Genomic DNA, 11,947 nt, shown 5'->3' on the forward strand with positions numbered 1-11,947 from the left:
CCTGACGGCACAGCCCAAAAGTCGTCAGTCAGGAAATGGTATGCTCAAATAGAGTATTACTGCAATAGTTTTTCTGTCACAGAAGGTGCTGCAAAATTATTAGCAATACAAAATACTGAGAGCCTAGATAGTAGCCAAGACAAACCAGCTTCTGTAATAAAAATAGCACCACCATTCTCACCTGAAATAGCAACAAACTGTTGGTTTACAGATGCTTCCTCAAAGCGGGAAGGAAAAATTTGGAAATATAAGGCGGCTGCCTTACATATTTCATCTGGTGAAAAGATTATCACAGAAGGGGAGGGCAGCGCTCAGGTAGGAGAACTCATAGCCCTCTGGAGTGTTTTCCAGCGTGAGGCACAAAACACTTCTCCGGTTTACATCTATACTGATTCATATGCGGTATACAAAGGCTGCACTGAGTGGCTCCCTTTCTGGCAACAGAATGGCTGGGAAGTTAACAGAATCCCAGTGTGGCAGAAAGATAAGTGGAAAGAAATCCTAGAAATCGCCAGTAAAGGAAACTTTCTGGTTGGTTGGGTAGCTTCTCATCAAACAGATGGAAACCAAGCAGGTGAATGTAACAACAGAGGTGATGAACTAGCAAGGCTTAGCCCCCTTAAAAGAGAAACTATTTCAGAGGATTGGAATCAACTGTTAGAATGGTTACATGTAAAAAGGCAGCACACAGGTGCCAAGGATCTGTACCAGGAAGCACACGCCCGCGGCTGGCCAGTCACCAGGGAAATGTGTAAAACATGCATATTGGCCTGCGAACAGTGCCGCAAGCGACTGGAAAGGCATCCTTTAGAGGATAACCCTCTGCATTTGAGGAAAGGTAAAGGTAAAGGCTTGTGGGATGCGTGGCAGATAGATTATATTGGTCCTTTTAAGAAATCAGGAGGTAAACATTTTGTGTTAGTAGGAGTGGAAATTGTATCTGGGTTAGTACAAGCTGATGCTTTTAAAAGTGCCACAGGTGAAAATACAGTTTTACTTTGGCCAAACCCACTTATGTGACATGTCGCTGGGAGAATGACACAGCTAGTCCATTAGGACTGAGAGGCTTGGTTTACACATTTAAGATAAACACTGTACCAAAACCCACACTGAGTGCTGTAATTACACTCTCTCAGACCCTAAGTGCGAGCCTTTTTTCTGACTTCACATCCCGAATGGCAGGAGCAGCAGGGAACTCCTTCGAGTGGCCCTGGTCTCAAGCCTTCCTACAATCCACCGGATCTATGGGAGACGTCAAGAGTCTGAACTTGTTAACAGTAGTTACACATGAGGATATGTTGTACACCAGACAAGAATAAGAAAGACGCAAAACCTGGCAGGTTCAAGGAATAGTGGGTGAAAAAATTAGTGTTGGGTGCCAAATGGTTAATGGGTTTAATTACAGCAAAGCAAGGTCAATCAGTGTTTCCACAGATCGGGAAAATGAACAGCAGCAAATCTGCACGCACCCAAGCGTACGGGATTGCTGGTACAGTTTCACATTAACCGGCACTACAGAGGTAATTTGTCTCTGGGCCAAGGATACTCAAGGCCTTTCTTTTAAATTTGTAATTAATGTTGAAACCACTGTTCCCACTGTCGCCACTGTTACCACTTCACCCATACCCCCGGTCACACTCATCCCAATAATTTTCGAGATTGGACCTTATGTGATCAGGAAAACTGGCCAACAACAAATATTGTTCAATCCGGCATGGTCTCTCAAACAGGTCAAATTGCTAATGCAGAACAATGTTTCAGATATTGAACCAGCCTGTTCTCCGTTCCTGCAAACCTCTTTTGAAGGCTGGACCACTTGGCTTCGGAAACGAAGCTCTTTTAAGAGAACACCAAGGGATGTGACCGGTGTTGTGGGTACAGGATTGGGAATTCTGAATAGCATTGACTCTGAAGTACTAATGAACAAATTGGCTGCTACAACTAGGGACCTGACCGGATTGCAGCAACCACTGAGGTCATCTCTGTCAGCCTTAGGGACACACCAGTGGCTACTGTCAAACATTTTGCCAAATTGGGAAAGAGTGAATGTGAACGATCACAAATTGGTAATTGATGCACTTAGTGCTACACAGAACAATGTTTCCTTAGCCCTCAGCTGTATCTAGGCACAATTGCGGATGCAATCTGTCTCCGCTGCAATTATAAGAGAGGGCGAGGAAGGCACCTTCCCCACAGAAATTCGGAAAATAATCTGGGATAGTACCACTGAATTTGAAAGAGAATTCCAATCCTGGTGGAACCTGGTGAACTTTACCTATGATCCCATTTCAAACACAGCCACTGCTTTTGTCCTAACCATACGCAATGCCTCTGTACATTTGGTCTTCCCTGTTATTGCATTAGGATTAAACCATGACGGAGCTGTTCTCTATCCTACTGAACATAGGGGATGGGCCCGTCAGGTCGATGACAAATGGCAAACTGTTAACCTGGAAACTTGTATTGTCCGAGAACAGCAAGGGTTTATCTGTGAAAGCAATGCAATTGTAGCTCAGGATATCTGTTTGGACACAGAGCAGAACATCTGTCATTTCGAGATTCGTCCACATGAGGATACCCAGACAGTTCTTATATACATAGGCAATGGCTGTGCATGCTTTAGAACAACATGTGATTCTGTCTTTGTAGAAGATGTTGTGGTAGATGCAAAGAATCCTTCAAATTTTTGTGCTTGTAACTTTACTAAGATAGTAGGATGCGATTTCTCTTTTGAAGCTCCAGTTACTTCTCACCACCTACTGCAATCCAACTATACACTGATCCAGAAGCTGATGCCCACTCCTATCGGAATGAACCTCACCCTAGTGAGACAACTATTGCTCCATCAAGATCTGATTGACATCCTCAAGAAAATCAAGGAAAGCAGACAGAAGACCCTGGTGACTGTTCATCACAACGTGAGACAAATACACCGGGTTATGGAGAGGGTAAAGCAAGATGCTGAGCATAGGTGGTGGGATACTCTCTTTGGGTGGTCTCCTACTGCCACAGGTGTTCTGAACAGTGTGTGCCATCCAGTTGTTGTTCTTTTGATCCTAGTTACGCTTGGCTTTATCTTGTCAGCAGCCCTATTCATTTTGAATTGGAGAATGATGAAAAAGCTTAAGAGATTGTCAACTGTAGTCAATGCACACCGCTTAGCTGATGTACTCGATACAATAGATGTCCCCAAAACACTTGATACGAGACAGTTATGAATCAAGCATATGTGCCTTAGAACAACTTCTTAAATATCAAGTATGATTTACAGAAAGTTACTTTAATTTTTAGAAAATAATTTTAAAAGACGACGATTGTATTATGATTTGTTTGTTGTTTTGATTATTTGTGATTTGTCTTAATAATTTTGAAATTGTTAAACAAATGATATTGTTTTAATTGATTAATATTTTTTGAAAATTGTTAAAATTAATCAAATTTTTTTGAAATTGTTATAACAAATAACCACGTGGGAAGTTGTTATGATGATCAATATTAATGTTTATGTTTGTTGGTTCCCTTTTTCCTTCTTTCTTTTCCTTCTCTTCCCCTTTTATCCCCTCTCCCCTGTCATCCCTACTTTTCCGGGGTTATGCTACCGACGTGCAATGAGTTTCGAAGACACTCTAGAGCTCTGCTGATGAAGATTCCTCAAGACAATCGTGAGTCACGGGGTCGTGTAGAAGTCCATCCGAAAATCCTTCAATTTTTGCCTCACAATTGTCATGAGAAAAGACCACCGAAGGGTTAAAGCTGCTGAGCCAGTTGGGAAAGAAAGTCTCCTGCTTATCTAGTGTGTTCACAAGTGATGTTTGCAGAACCTGCCATGCTGTACTCGAAGGGGGCATGCTGCCCTTTTCTGGACAATTGAACTGGACTTTCTTCCAAACTCCTGAGCTGGCTGGACTGATCTCTGGGGTGGCTCCCCCCGGCTCCATGAGAAGACCCCTCTTGTCTGTCTTCAACCACCGTGATGGACCAACCGAAATGCGAATCCCCTCATCAAGGAACCAAGAACCCCTCTGGCACCCTATTGGCACCCCCATGGCACCCCCCTGGAAACCTCCTTCCAGAGACTGGGACTGTACTCCCTCCCAACTCAGGGAGGGGGAAAAACCTAACGTACCTGTGAGCATTCGGCCATGAAAACAATGGACTTCTCCCCTCCATGGAAACTTAATTTCAGCCTTCCCCCAACAAAGAACAGTATATATATTGGGGTTCGGTCCGACTGTCCTTTGAGTACTCCCCAAGACGTTTACAAGCGAGTTTCAGCGGCAGGACCCTGAAGATATCACGTTTTGGTAGCTATACCCCATTCCCTGACATTCTTTCCTCCCTTTTCTCCTTGTCTTACCCATCTCCTCCCCAATCCCTTAACCAAACGCATATTTAGCTGTGGTTATAATAAATAAAATTGCACCTTGTTGATTTGTTACTGCAAAACCCCTGTGCCTTTTGTGGTTATTTTTACACCCAAAAATCATTCGTCACCCGTTCATTTTCGGGCGGACCTTCACAAGGCGTTACTTGGCACTCCGAGGCCTCGTAGTGCTGGGCAAGAATCCCTTGATGGTGAGAAGGGGGCAGTGGCTGAAGTCGTGCAGGCAGCGTGGGGCTGGGAAACACCGTCACTTGGCATTGTCTGGGCTTCAGCCACTGCGGCAGCTGCTCCCAGCTCTCCTGCTTCCCGCTTCAGCTGCCCCAGTGCTTCGGGACAGGCCTTTGGCCTCTGGGCCCTGCGGCAGCAGGGCGGCCTTTCACAAAGTCGTGTTCCGCACAGGCTGAAAAAATGCGGAGCCTGACTGAAAGTCTTGTGGAGCTCCTGGAGGAAAATGACAGCGACATGATCAGGATGAGCATTCTTCTACTCAGATATTTGCTCCTGGATAATGGTGCTCCAATAGCCACCCCCATCGCCCTGCAGCTGGCTGAGGCGCTCCTGCCACTCTTTGACAGCGTAAGGCTCTGTGCCCACAGCCACAGCCACTGGCTGCTGCCCAGACCCTTGGTGCCCTGTGCAGATGCAGGCCTGTGTCCTGGGGGGCCTGAAGCAGCTGATGCTCAGGTCTTTTGCCCTTTCCTTTCATCCAGGATGATATCCAGGTGCAGCTGAGCTCCATGGCTCTATTTCAAGAGATGCTGGACTTATTAACAGCAGAGGGAAGAAAGGCCCTCAAGTCCCACGTGTGCCAGAGCCTGCTCCCTCTCTACTTCCACTGCCATGATGAGAATCAGATTGTTGCTGAGGTGAGCACTTGTGGCCAACTGCGGCCCCCCTGGCAGGGGCTTGGGCTGCCTCCTGCCCTGGCACCTTGTGGGCTGCAGCCTCCTCCAGCCTGTGCCACTGGGATGCTCCTGTGCCCTGGACTGTGGGGCCATCTGTGCATCTCTGTCCCTCTCCAGGCCTCCCGGGAAACGCTGCATTCCTCAGCCAGATTCCTGAAGAGGAGAGATATAGAACAAATGCTACACGTGGATCAGAGCTTTGGGGAGTGCCTGGTAAGAACAGCAGAGACCCCCCAGCCTCAGCATGGCCAAGGTCCCTGAGGGCGGTGCTCAGCGTGCGGGGCTGGCACCTGTGCCCGCTGCTGCAGCCAGAGGCCGCGCGGGCTCTGCTTCAGGCTCCCGTGGGCCTGAGTCGGGTGCCCATGGAGCCCCGGCCCGGCGGGGCTGCGGGGCGGCACCGCGACTCCCCGGGCAGCAGCCGGCCCTCCGCCCCTCCCCTCGGGAGCCCTTGGCCAGCGGCTGCTGGCCGCGCCTCAGGGCTGTGCGGGCAGGCGAGGCCGGCGATGGGCGCAGGCAGCGCCCGGCCCAGGAGCTGAGCCCGCGCCAACCCTTCCCTCCTGCCGCTCTCTGCAGCTGGCACAGGACAGGAGCCGAACGGCCGAGCACCTGCGCCGGGCACTGCGCTACCTACAGAGCCCACAGGAGTCCCTGCGAGAGGTGGCCGTCAGGTTCATGGGCGAGTCCCGAGCCCGGGCTGCCCCTCCCCGGCCCGCCGCAGCTCGGCTGCGGCCCCGCCTGCTGCCCCGGCAGCGCCAGCCGGGCCCGGCGCCGTGGAGCCCCCCCTGGCCTGGGCGTTGCTGCCACCCTCTGGCAGCCGTGCCCTGGGGCGGCAGCGTGCGGCAAGGGCCCGGGCTGAGCTCTGCCTGGCCAGCAGCCCGGGTGGCCACAGCGCCGGCAGCGCCGCTGGCAGGGAGCTGTGCCACTGCGGCCGTGACAGGCTCTGTGTTCACAGGCATGGCCGGGCGGCACCTGAGGGGGCAGCAGCAAGAACTGCAGCTGATCTGCACTGGTGAGTGAGGGCAGCGGACTGACCGTGGGGGCTGGAGGGGGCAGCTGCAAGCCCTGCCCCTGCGGTGGAGGGATCTGCACCCGTGGGCAGAGCACACAGAGATATCAGGGCTACGTGTGGCATGCGTGGCCAGCAACTTCGGCCTGATGCCCTTGCTCCCTGCTCCCTGCGGGCCATGGCAAGAGACGACCGGGATGGCCCTGGCAGGGGGCTCTCCTTGGCTCCCTGCACATGCAGGATCTGACCTTGCCTCTGTTCCTCTCTCTTGCAGCCCTTGAAGAAATGGCCTATGACAGCAGTCCTGCAATCAGAAATGCTGCCATTGAATCTTGTTTAGTTCTCCGAGCCATACAGAGAGCTCCCTACTCCCCATGGCGTATGCTGCGAGATCGATTCCGCAGTGCATGGAGGAAACGGCCTCGTCTGTGTGGCACTGCCTTGCTGTTCTGCTGGAGCTCTGCAGAGAGATGATCTGGGGCCATTTAAGCCAGCAGGAATTTTCTTTTTCCTCTTTAACATTTCCGTGTTTGCATTTTCATTGTAGAGTAGGTAAATATAAAATACGTTACAATACACAGAGTCCCAGGATCTTTCTTTTCGTGTGCAAGGTCTGTAGGGCAAAAGAGAAGAGGGGGAAAAGGTTGCTTGCACTCAGCCAGCTGCCCAGGCGTGCAGTGTTGCAGGGAAAATGGCCAGAAGCCTTTAGGCCTTTGGTGGTTCTGCTGAAGCCTTTGTGCTGCCCACAGAGCGGCTGGGCAGGGGCCGGAGCTGCAGGGATCCCTGCCAGAGCGGTGCCTGGAGATGGCCACAAGCCCTGTGCTGGACAGGAAGGGCCATCCGTGTCCTCCTGCCCGTCTGCTGCTGGCTGCAGTGCTGAGGGCTCCCCGGCGCCTCTGGATGGGGCTCCTCTGCAGCTGCTCTGGGGCTGCGGCGCTGCTGCCGGCAAGCTTGGCCAGGCTGGGGGAGACCCTGAGGGGTTGAGGCACTGCTAAGCCCTGAGCAATTGGCCGGCAGAGGCCATAAGCAGCCCCCTGGCAGCCGCCTTGATCCCGACAGCCGGCTGCTCTGGCGCTTCCAGGTCGGTGGCCGGTTGGAGGGACACCCTGGAATCAGGCGTGGAAACCTGCTCCTGGCCTTTCAGGGCTGTGAGGCCAACTGTTGTGGGGCTGGGGGGGTGCCCTCCCTGTGCTCCAGACTGGAGCCCCCCACCCCTCAGCCTTAGGCATTGAGCTCCACTGCCTGATATCCAAGTCTTGTTCCTCTTGCTGTGGGGGAGGCCGAGCTCTGTGGCTTTCGGCCCCATTGAGCCAGAAGAGCAGCAGCTTTGAGCCCACAGGGGCCACAGAAAGGCCCTCTTAGACCACGGGCATTCCTGTCCTGCCCAGGCCAGGGACACATGAGAGTGCAGCGGGCACCTTCAGGGTGCCACGCTGGCTTTGCACTGGGCCACCTCCCTGTGCTGTGCACGGCTGGCTCTTTGCTTTGCTGCTCTCGGCCTTGTGTCGTCGTACTCCTCTGGCTGCCTGCAGCCAGGGGCAGCCCTATCAGGAGGGTGAAAGGCCCCGTCTCCAACATCTCAACGGGGGAAATGGAGCTCTCCCAGCCCTCAGCCTACGCTGTAAGCAGAGCAGAGCCTTTTCCCCAGCCCCGTTGGCTTTCTGCCTGCTTCTGGCCCCTGGCCACCATGACCCACTGCACTCGCTCTGAGTCACCTACAGCATGGCTGGTGCCTCTTGATTTGCTGACCCTGGGATGTGAGGCTCACTGAGGGAAAGGTGGCTGTCCCAATGCTGAGGGCGCACGTGGCTCACTGAGCAGACTTGAGGCTTCCCCAGCAGCTTGCAGGTGCCTTATGTGTCATGTTACAGTGCTTGTGCTCCTGCCTCTTCCTGTCCCTCTTCTCACCCTCACCCAACCTGCACCCTCTGACCTACCTTCAAGAAACCCTGTTGCATCAGACACGGTGTCAAGAGCCCTCCTTCGGCTGCCGGTCGAGGGCACGTTACAACCTCCGGGCCTGGGAGCAAGGTGGGCTGGGGGAGCTGGTCTCTCAGACCAAGAGGGAACGGCTCTCGACAGCACCTGCCCATGGACCTTCCCCGCAACAAATAAAATCATCTCCAAGTTTAGCTAGTAAGGTATAAACCATTAATTGCCTGGAAATCTGGCACTAGTCTCTGAGTTCCATTAGGTTTCTTTATTGCTGATCTAGCAGTATTAAATTTTGACTCCCATTCTTCCAATAGTCCTGATGTCAGGGATTTAATTGATTGTTGGCTCTATTCCTTTCCTAGCTTCTAATCTTCAAGGGTATTGCTTTCTGACTACTGCCCTAACTCTCGTCTGTAGCTCAATTTTCATAGGGTCTGCTTGTTTTGATTTTCCTGGGCTATCAGTATCCCATACTCTTGGGTACACCTGATTCAATACTTGCTCTAACTAGTTCTTCTTGTTTGTTGGTCTGGTGTCAATTGTCAGTCCTACTGCTAAAACCGCTCATTTGTCTTCAGGTACCTTCCATTGAAGTTTTCTTTTCCTAAACAGAACTGTTGCTTCTAAATTTTCAAGCAAATCCCTGCATAGGACAGATTTGGGTGAGTTTGGTAAAGAAAGAAACTGATGTATTCCCATTTTCTTCTTGATTTTACATCAAAGTGGTTTCAGGAAGAATGCATTTTCTGGCTGCCCTATAGTTGCTCCTATTGCTTGAAGATAGTTTTCACTTTTGGGTATCAGTTCTTGATTCAAGAGTGCAAATGTGTCTCCACTATTTCTTAAAATTTCAACTTCTTCATCATTCTTTAGCTGTATTTTAAACAATGGCCTGCTAGGGTAAGAATTGCCAGTCTTGGTCATTTCTTATCATCTAGAGTGGCTGCAAGAGTTTTGTGTACTTTGTCTGCTTACTCTGGGCACTGGTCCTATTTCCAGTGTCCTGATTTATTACATGATGCACATTGATTTGGCCCCAGCTTGGTCTGTGGCTGCTTTGAACCTCCTCTGCCTCTGCTATTTTCGCCCCTGCCTCTGCTTCAACCGCGCCTACATCCGTCCTCTCCCTGGTGCCAATCCAGAGCTGCCACCATGGCTGCAGGGAGCTCTTTTTCTTCTTCCCTCTCTTGACTATCGTACACTTTCTACTTTTGATGTAGTGTCTAAAAGCTTGTGTGACTGCTCAATGTTGTTTGAACACTTCTCAAACACAGACGGGCTTGGTGCTGTGACCATTTCCCTGGGGTGTTCCAGTTCATGTTTATTTATCAGTTATCGTAGAATGGTTTGTTTTCATGTACCCTGTATTTTCCCCAAGTTGGTTTACCCCTAGGTTCTGCCCTCCCTCAAAGCTGTCTCCCTCATGCCATTCCCCACTCTTTGTTCCAGCTCCTTCCCTGCCTCTCAAGATAATCCAGCTCTTTGTTCCTGAACCTTCCCTGTCACTTTTGCCTTGGACCAATCCCTGACTGCACCACCCCTTTGGAATTCCTCTATTGCTGGAAGCCCCGCTGGCGCATGTGACCTACCCTCTCTTCCCATCTGTCCTAATTAGTCCCAAGCAACTGATGGAATCCCCTCGCTCCTCCCCTGCAGATTCCTTATTGCTCAATTGTTTGTATCCACCCCCTGAGTTGTACCCCGATAAAATCCCGTGCACAGAAGTGCTGGCGGCTCTTTGCTGCTGAATCCTTCCCTTGGAATAAGCCTTGGCCTGTGGAACCTCACAATCGAGAAGCCTCCTCCTTCTCTTTGGTCTGCTGCGTGCTGCAGTTAGTGCATCCTGAACCACTGAGCAGTGGCTCACCAGGGTCAGCCGCGGGCAGGACCCAAGCCTTGGCCGTTCCCCACTCCTGGCGCAGCGCCGCAGTTTTCCCAAGAGCCAGCCCGGGCTCCGCTGGGCTGCGTCAATGGGGAACCCGTCCCCGTGCCCGACCGTGCTCTGGGTGAAAAACCTTGATCTGATACGGAAATGAAACCTGCCCTGTCCCAGCTCCCTGCCCTTTTCTCCAGTCCTGTCACTGGTCCCAACAGTGACGAGAGCTGCAGCAGCCCCTCTGATTCCCCTCAGGAGGATGTTGAAGACCACAATGACGCCCTTTACTCTCCTCCAGGCTGAACAAAGTGGCCTCAGCTGCACCTGGATGGCTTCCCCTCCAGGCCACACTCCATCCTTGCAGTCCTCCTTTGCATTCTGGCTAATGGTTTCATAACTTTTGATATTGTGCTGCCCAAAACTGCGCCTGTCTGCTTCCAGCGCTTCTCTTGGCTGCTGCTTCAGGGTGTGGGCACCATCATCAGAGACACAGAAGAGCTTCTCCTCCCAGACTTGTCCTTATCCTCCGCACTTCCATGTCTCTGCCTTGATCTTCACTGGGGAACTTGCCACTTTGTGGCCGCTCATTGCTGTGCTCAGCAGGGACACTGTTTTGTTTGGACATGAGCTGCCAGAGCAAGACATGCAGCAACTGAAGCTGAGAAATGCAGAAGCTGGGCAGATGCCATTTTTTCCAGAATGTGGGAAAGAGAGTGAGAAAAGCACAAGGAAATTTCAGACTGTTAACTTTGCATTCTAATTGCCCTGCGAAACTCAGCAATGGATGGTGCTCTGGTGCTACTGCCAATGCCTTCCATGAGAAAAATTCATTTCAGGATGGAGCAACATCATCTGACAGAGACCAAGTGTGCCAGCAGTTGCTCCAGGTGCTCCTGCCATCAGCCCCTGCAGGAAAGAGGCACAGCCCCCAAGGCACATGGCCTTTGGCTCCTTCTGGCACAGAAGCCCCCCGGGGGCACAGGTCTCTGGGGCAGGAGACAGGCACCAGTGCTGCCAGGGCTCAGGGGGTGGCAGGTCTGCTTGGCCAGGGACTCTGCCACACCTGCTGATGTCAGCGCTCCCCGGGCCCCAGGCCTCAGAGCAGCATTTGTGCCCGGGCCCAAACGTTCCTTGTGCGTGTCACACTGGCAGCTTTAGGATGGCCACCAGCCGGGACGACGTGTCCCGAGGAGGCCGTGCCAGCTTCCCTGCAAGGCCTCGTGCCCTTCCCAGAATGGCTGTGTCGGCAGCCCTGGGGGCTCCTTCTGCTGCCCTGAGCCCACAGAGCATGGCAGCGTTTGCTGATGGTCTGAGCCCTTCTTAAAGATCCTGTCAGCCTTGCTTAGACTCCTGGGGCCAGCCATTCCTTCCAAACTGGGCCACTTTGGGTGGGCTGGGCGTGGCCCCAGGGCAGGCGGCAGTGTGTGCAAGGGCCCTTGGTGACACGGGGTGACATAGGAGCTGGAGGTGACAAGAGCACGCCACAGTGCTCAGAGCACGCAACGGGACAGGACGGGACAGAGCGGTGCCGTGAGGAGCCCCCGCACAGCGTGCCCGTTCGCGTCCCACCCAGAGCTTTTCTGAAGCCTTGTTCCTGCAGCTGAGCTCGAGGCCAGACCACAGGACTTGCTGACCCGTGGTCTCCCTGAGGCTTCTCTTCTGCAGGTGCCTTTGAGGCCATATCATAGTCCTTGTCAGGAGTCCCCTGTCCTGACAGGGCAGGGGCCCTTGAGACCGAGTGCAGGACTTGCTGTCCTGTAGCCTTCCTGAGGCTTCTTACTTGAAGGTGCCTTCCAGGTTCCACTGCAGGACTTGGTGCCTTGGAGCTTTTCCAAGGCAAC

Source organism: Melospiza melodia, unplaced genomic scaffold (genome assembly GCF_035770615.1).
Source record: "Melospiza melodia melodia isolate bMelMel2 unplaced genomic scaffold, bMelMel2.pri scaffold_18, whole genome shotgun sequence".
Lineage (NCBI taxonomy): Eukaryota > Metazoa > Chordata > Aves > Passeriformes > Passerellidae > Melospiza > Melospiza melodia.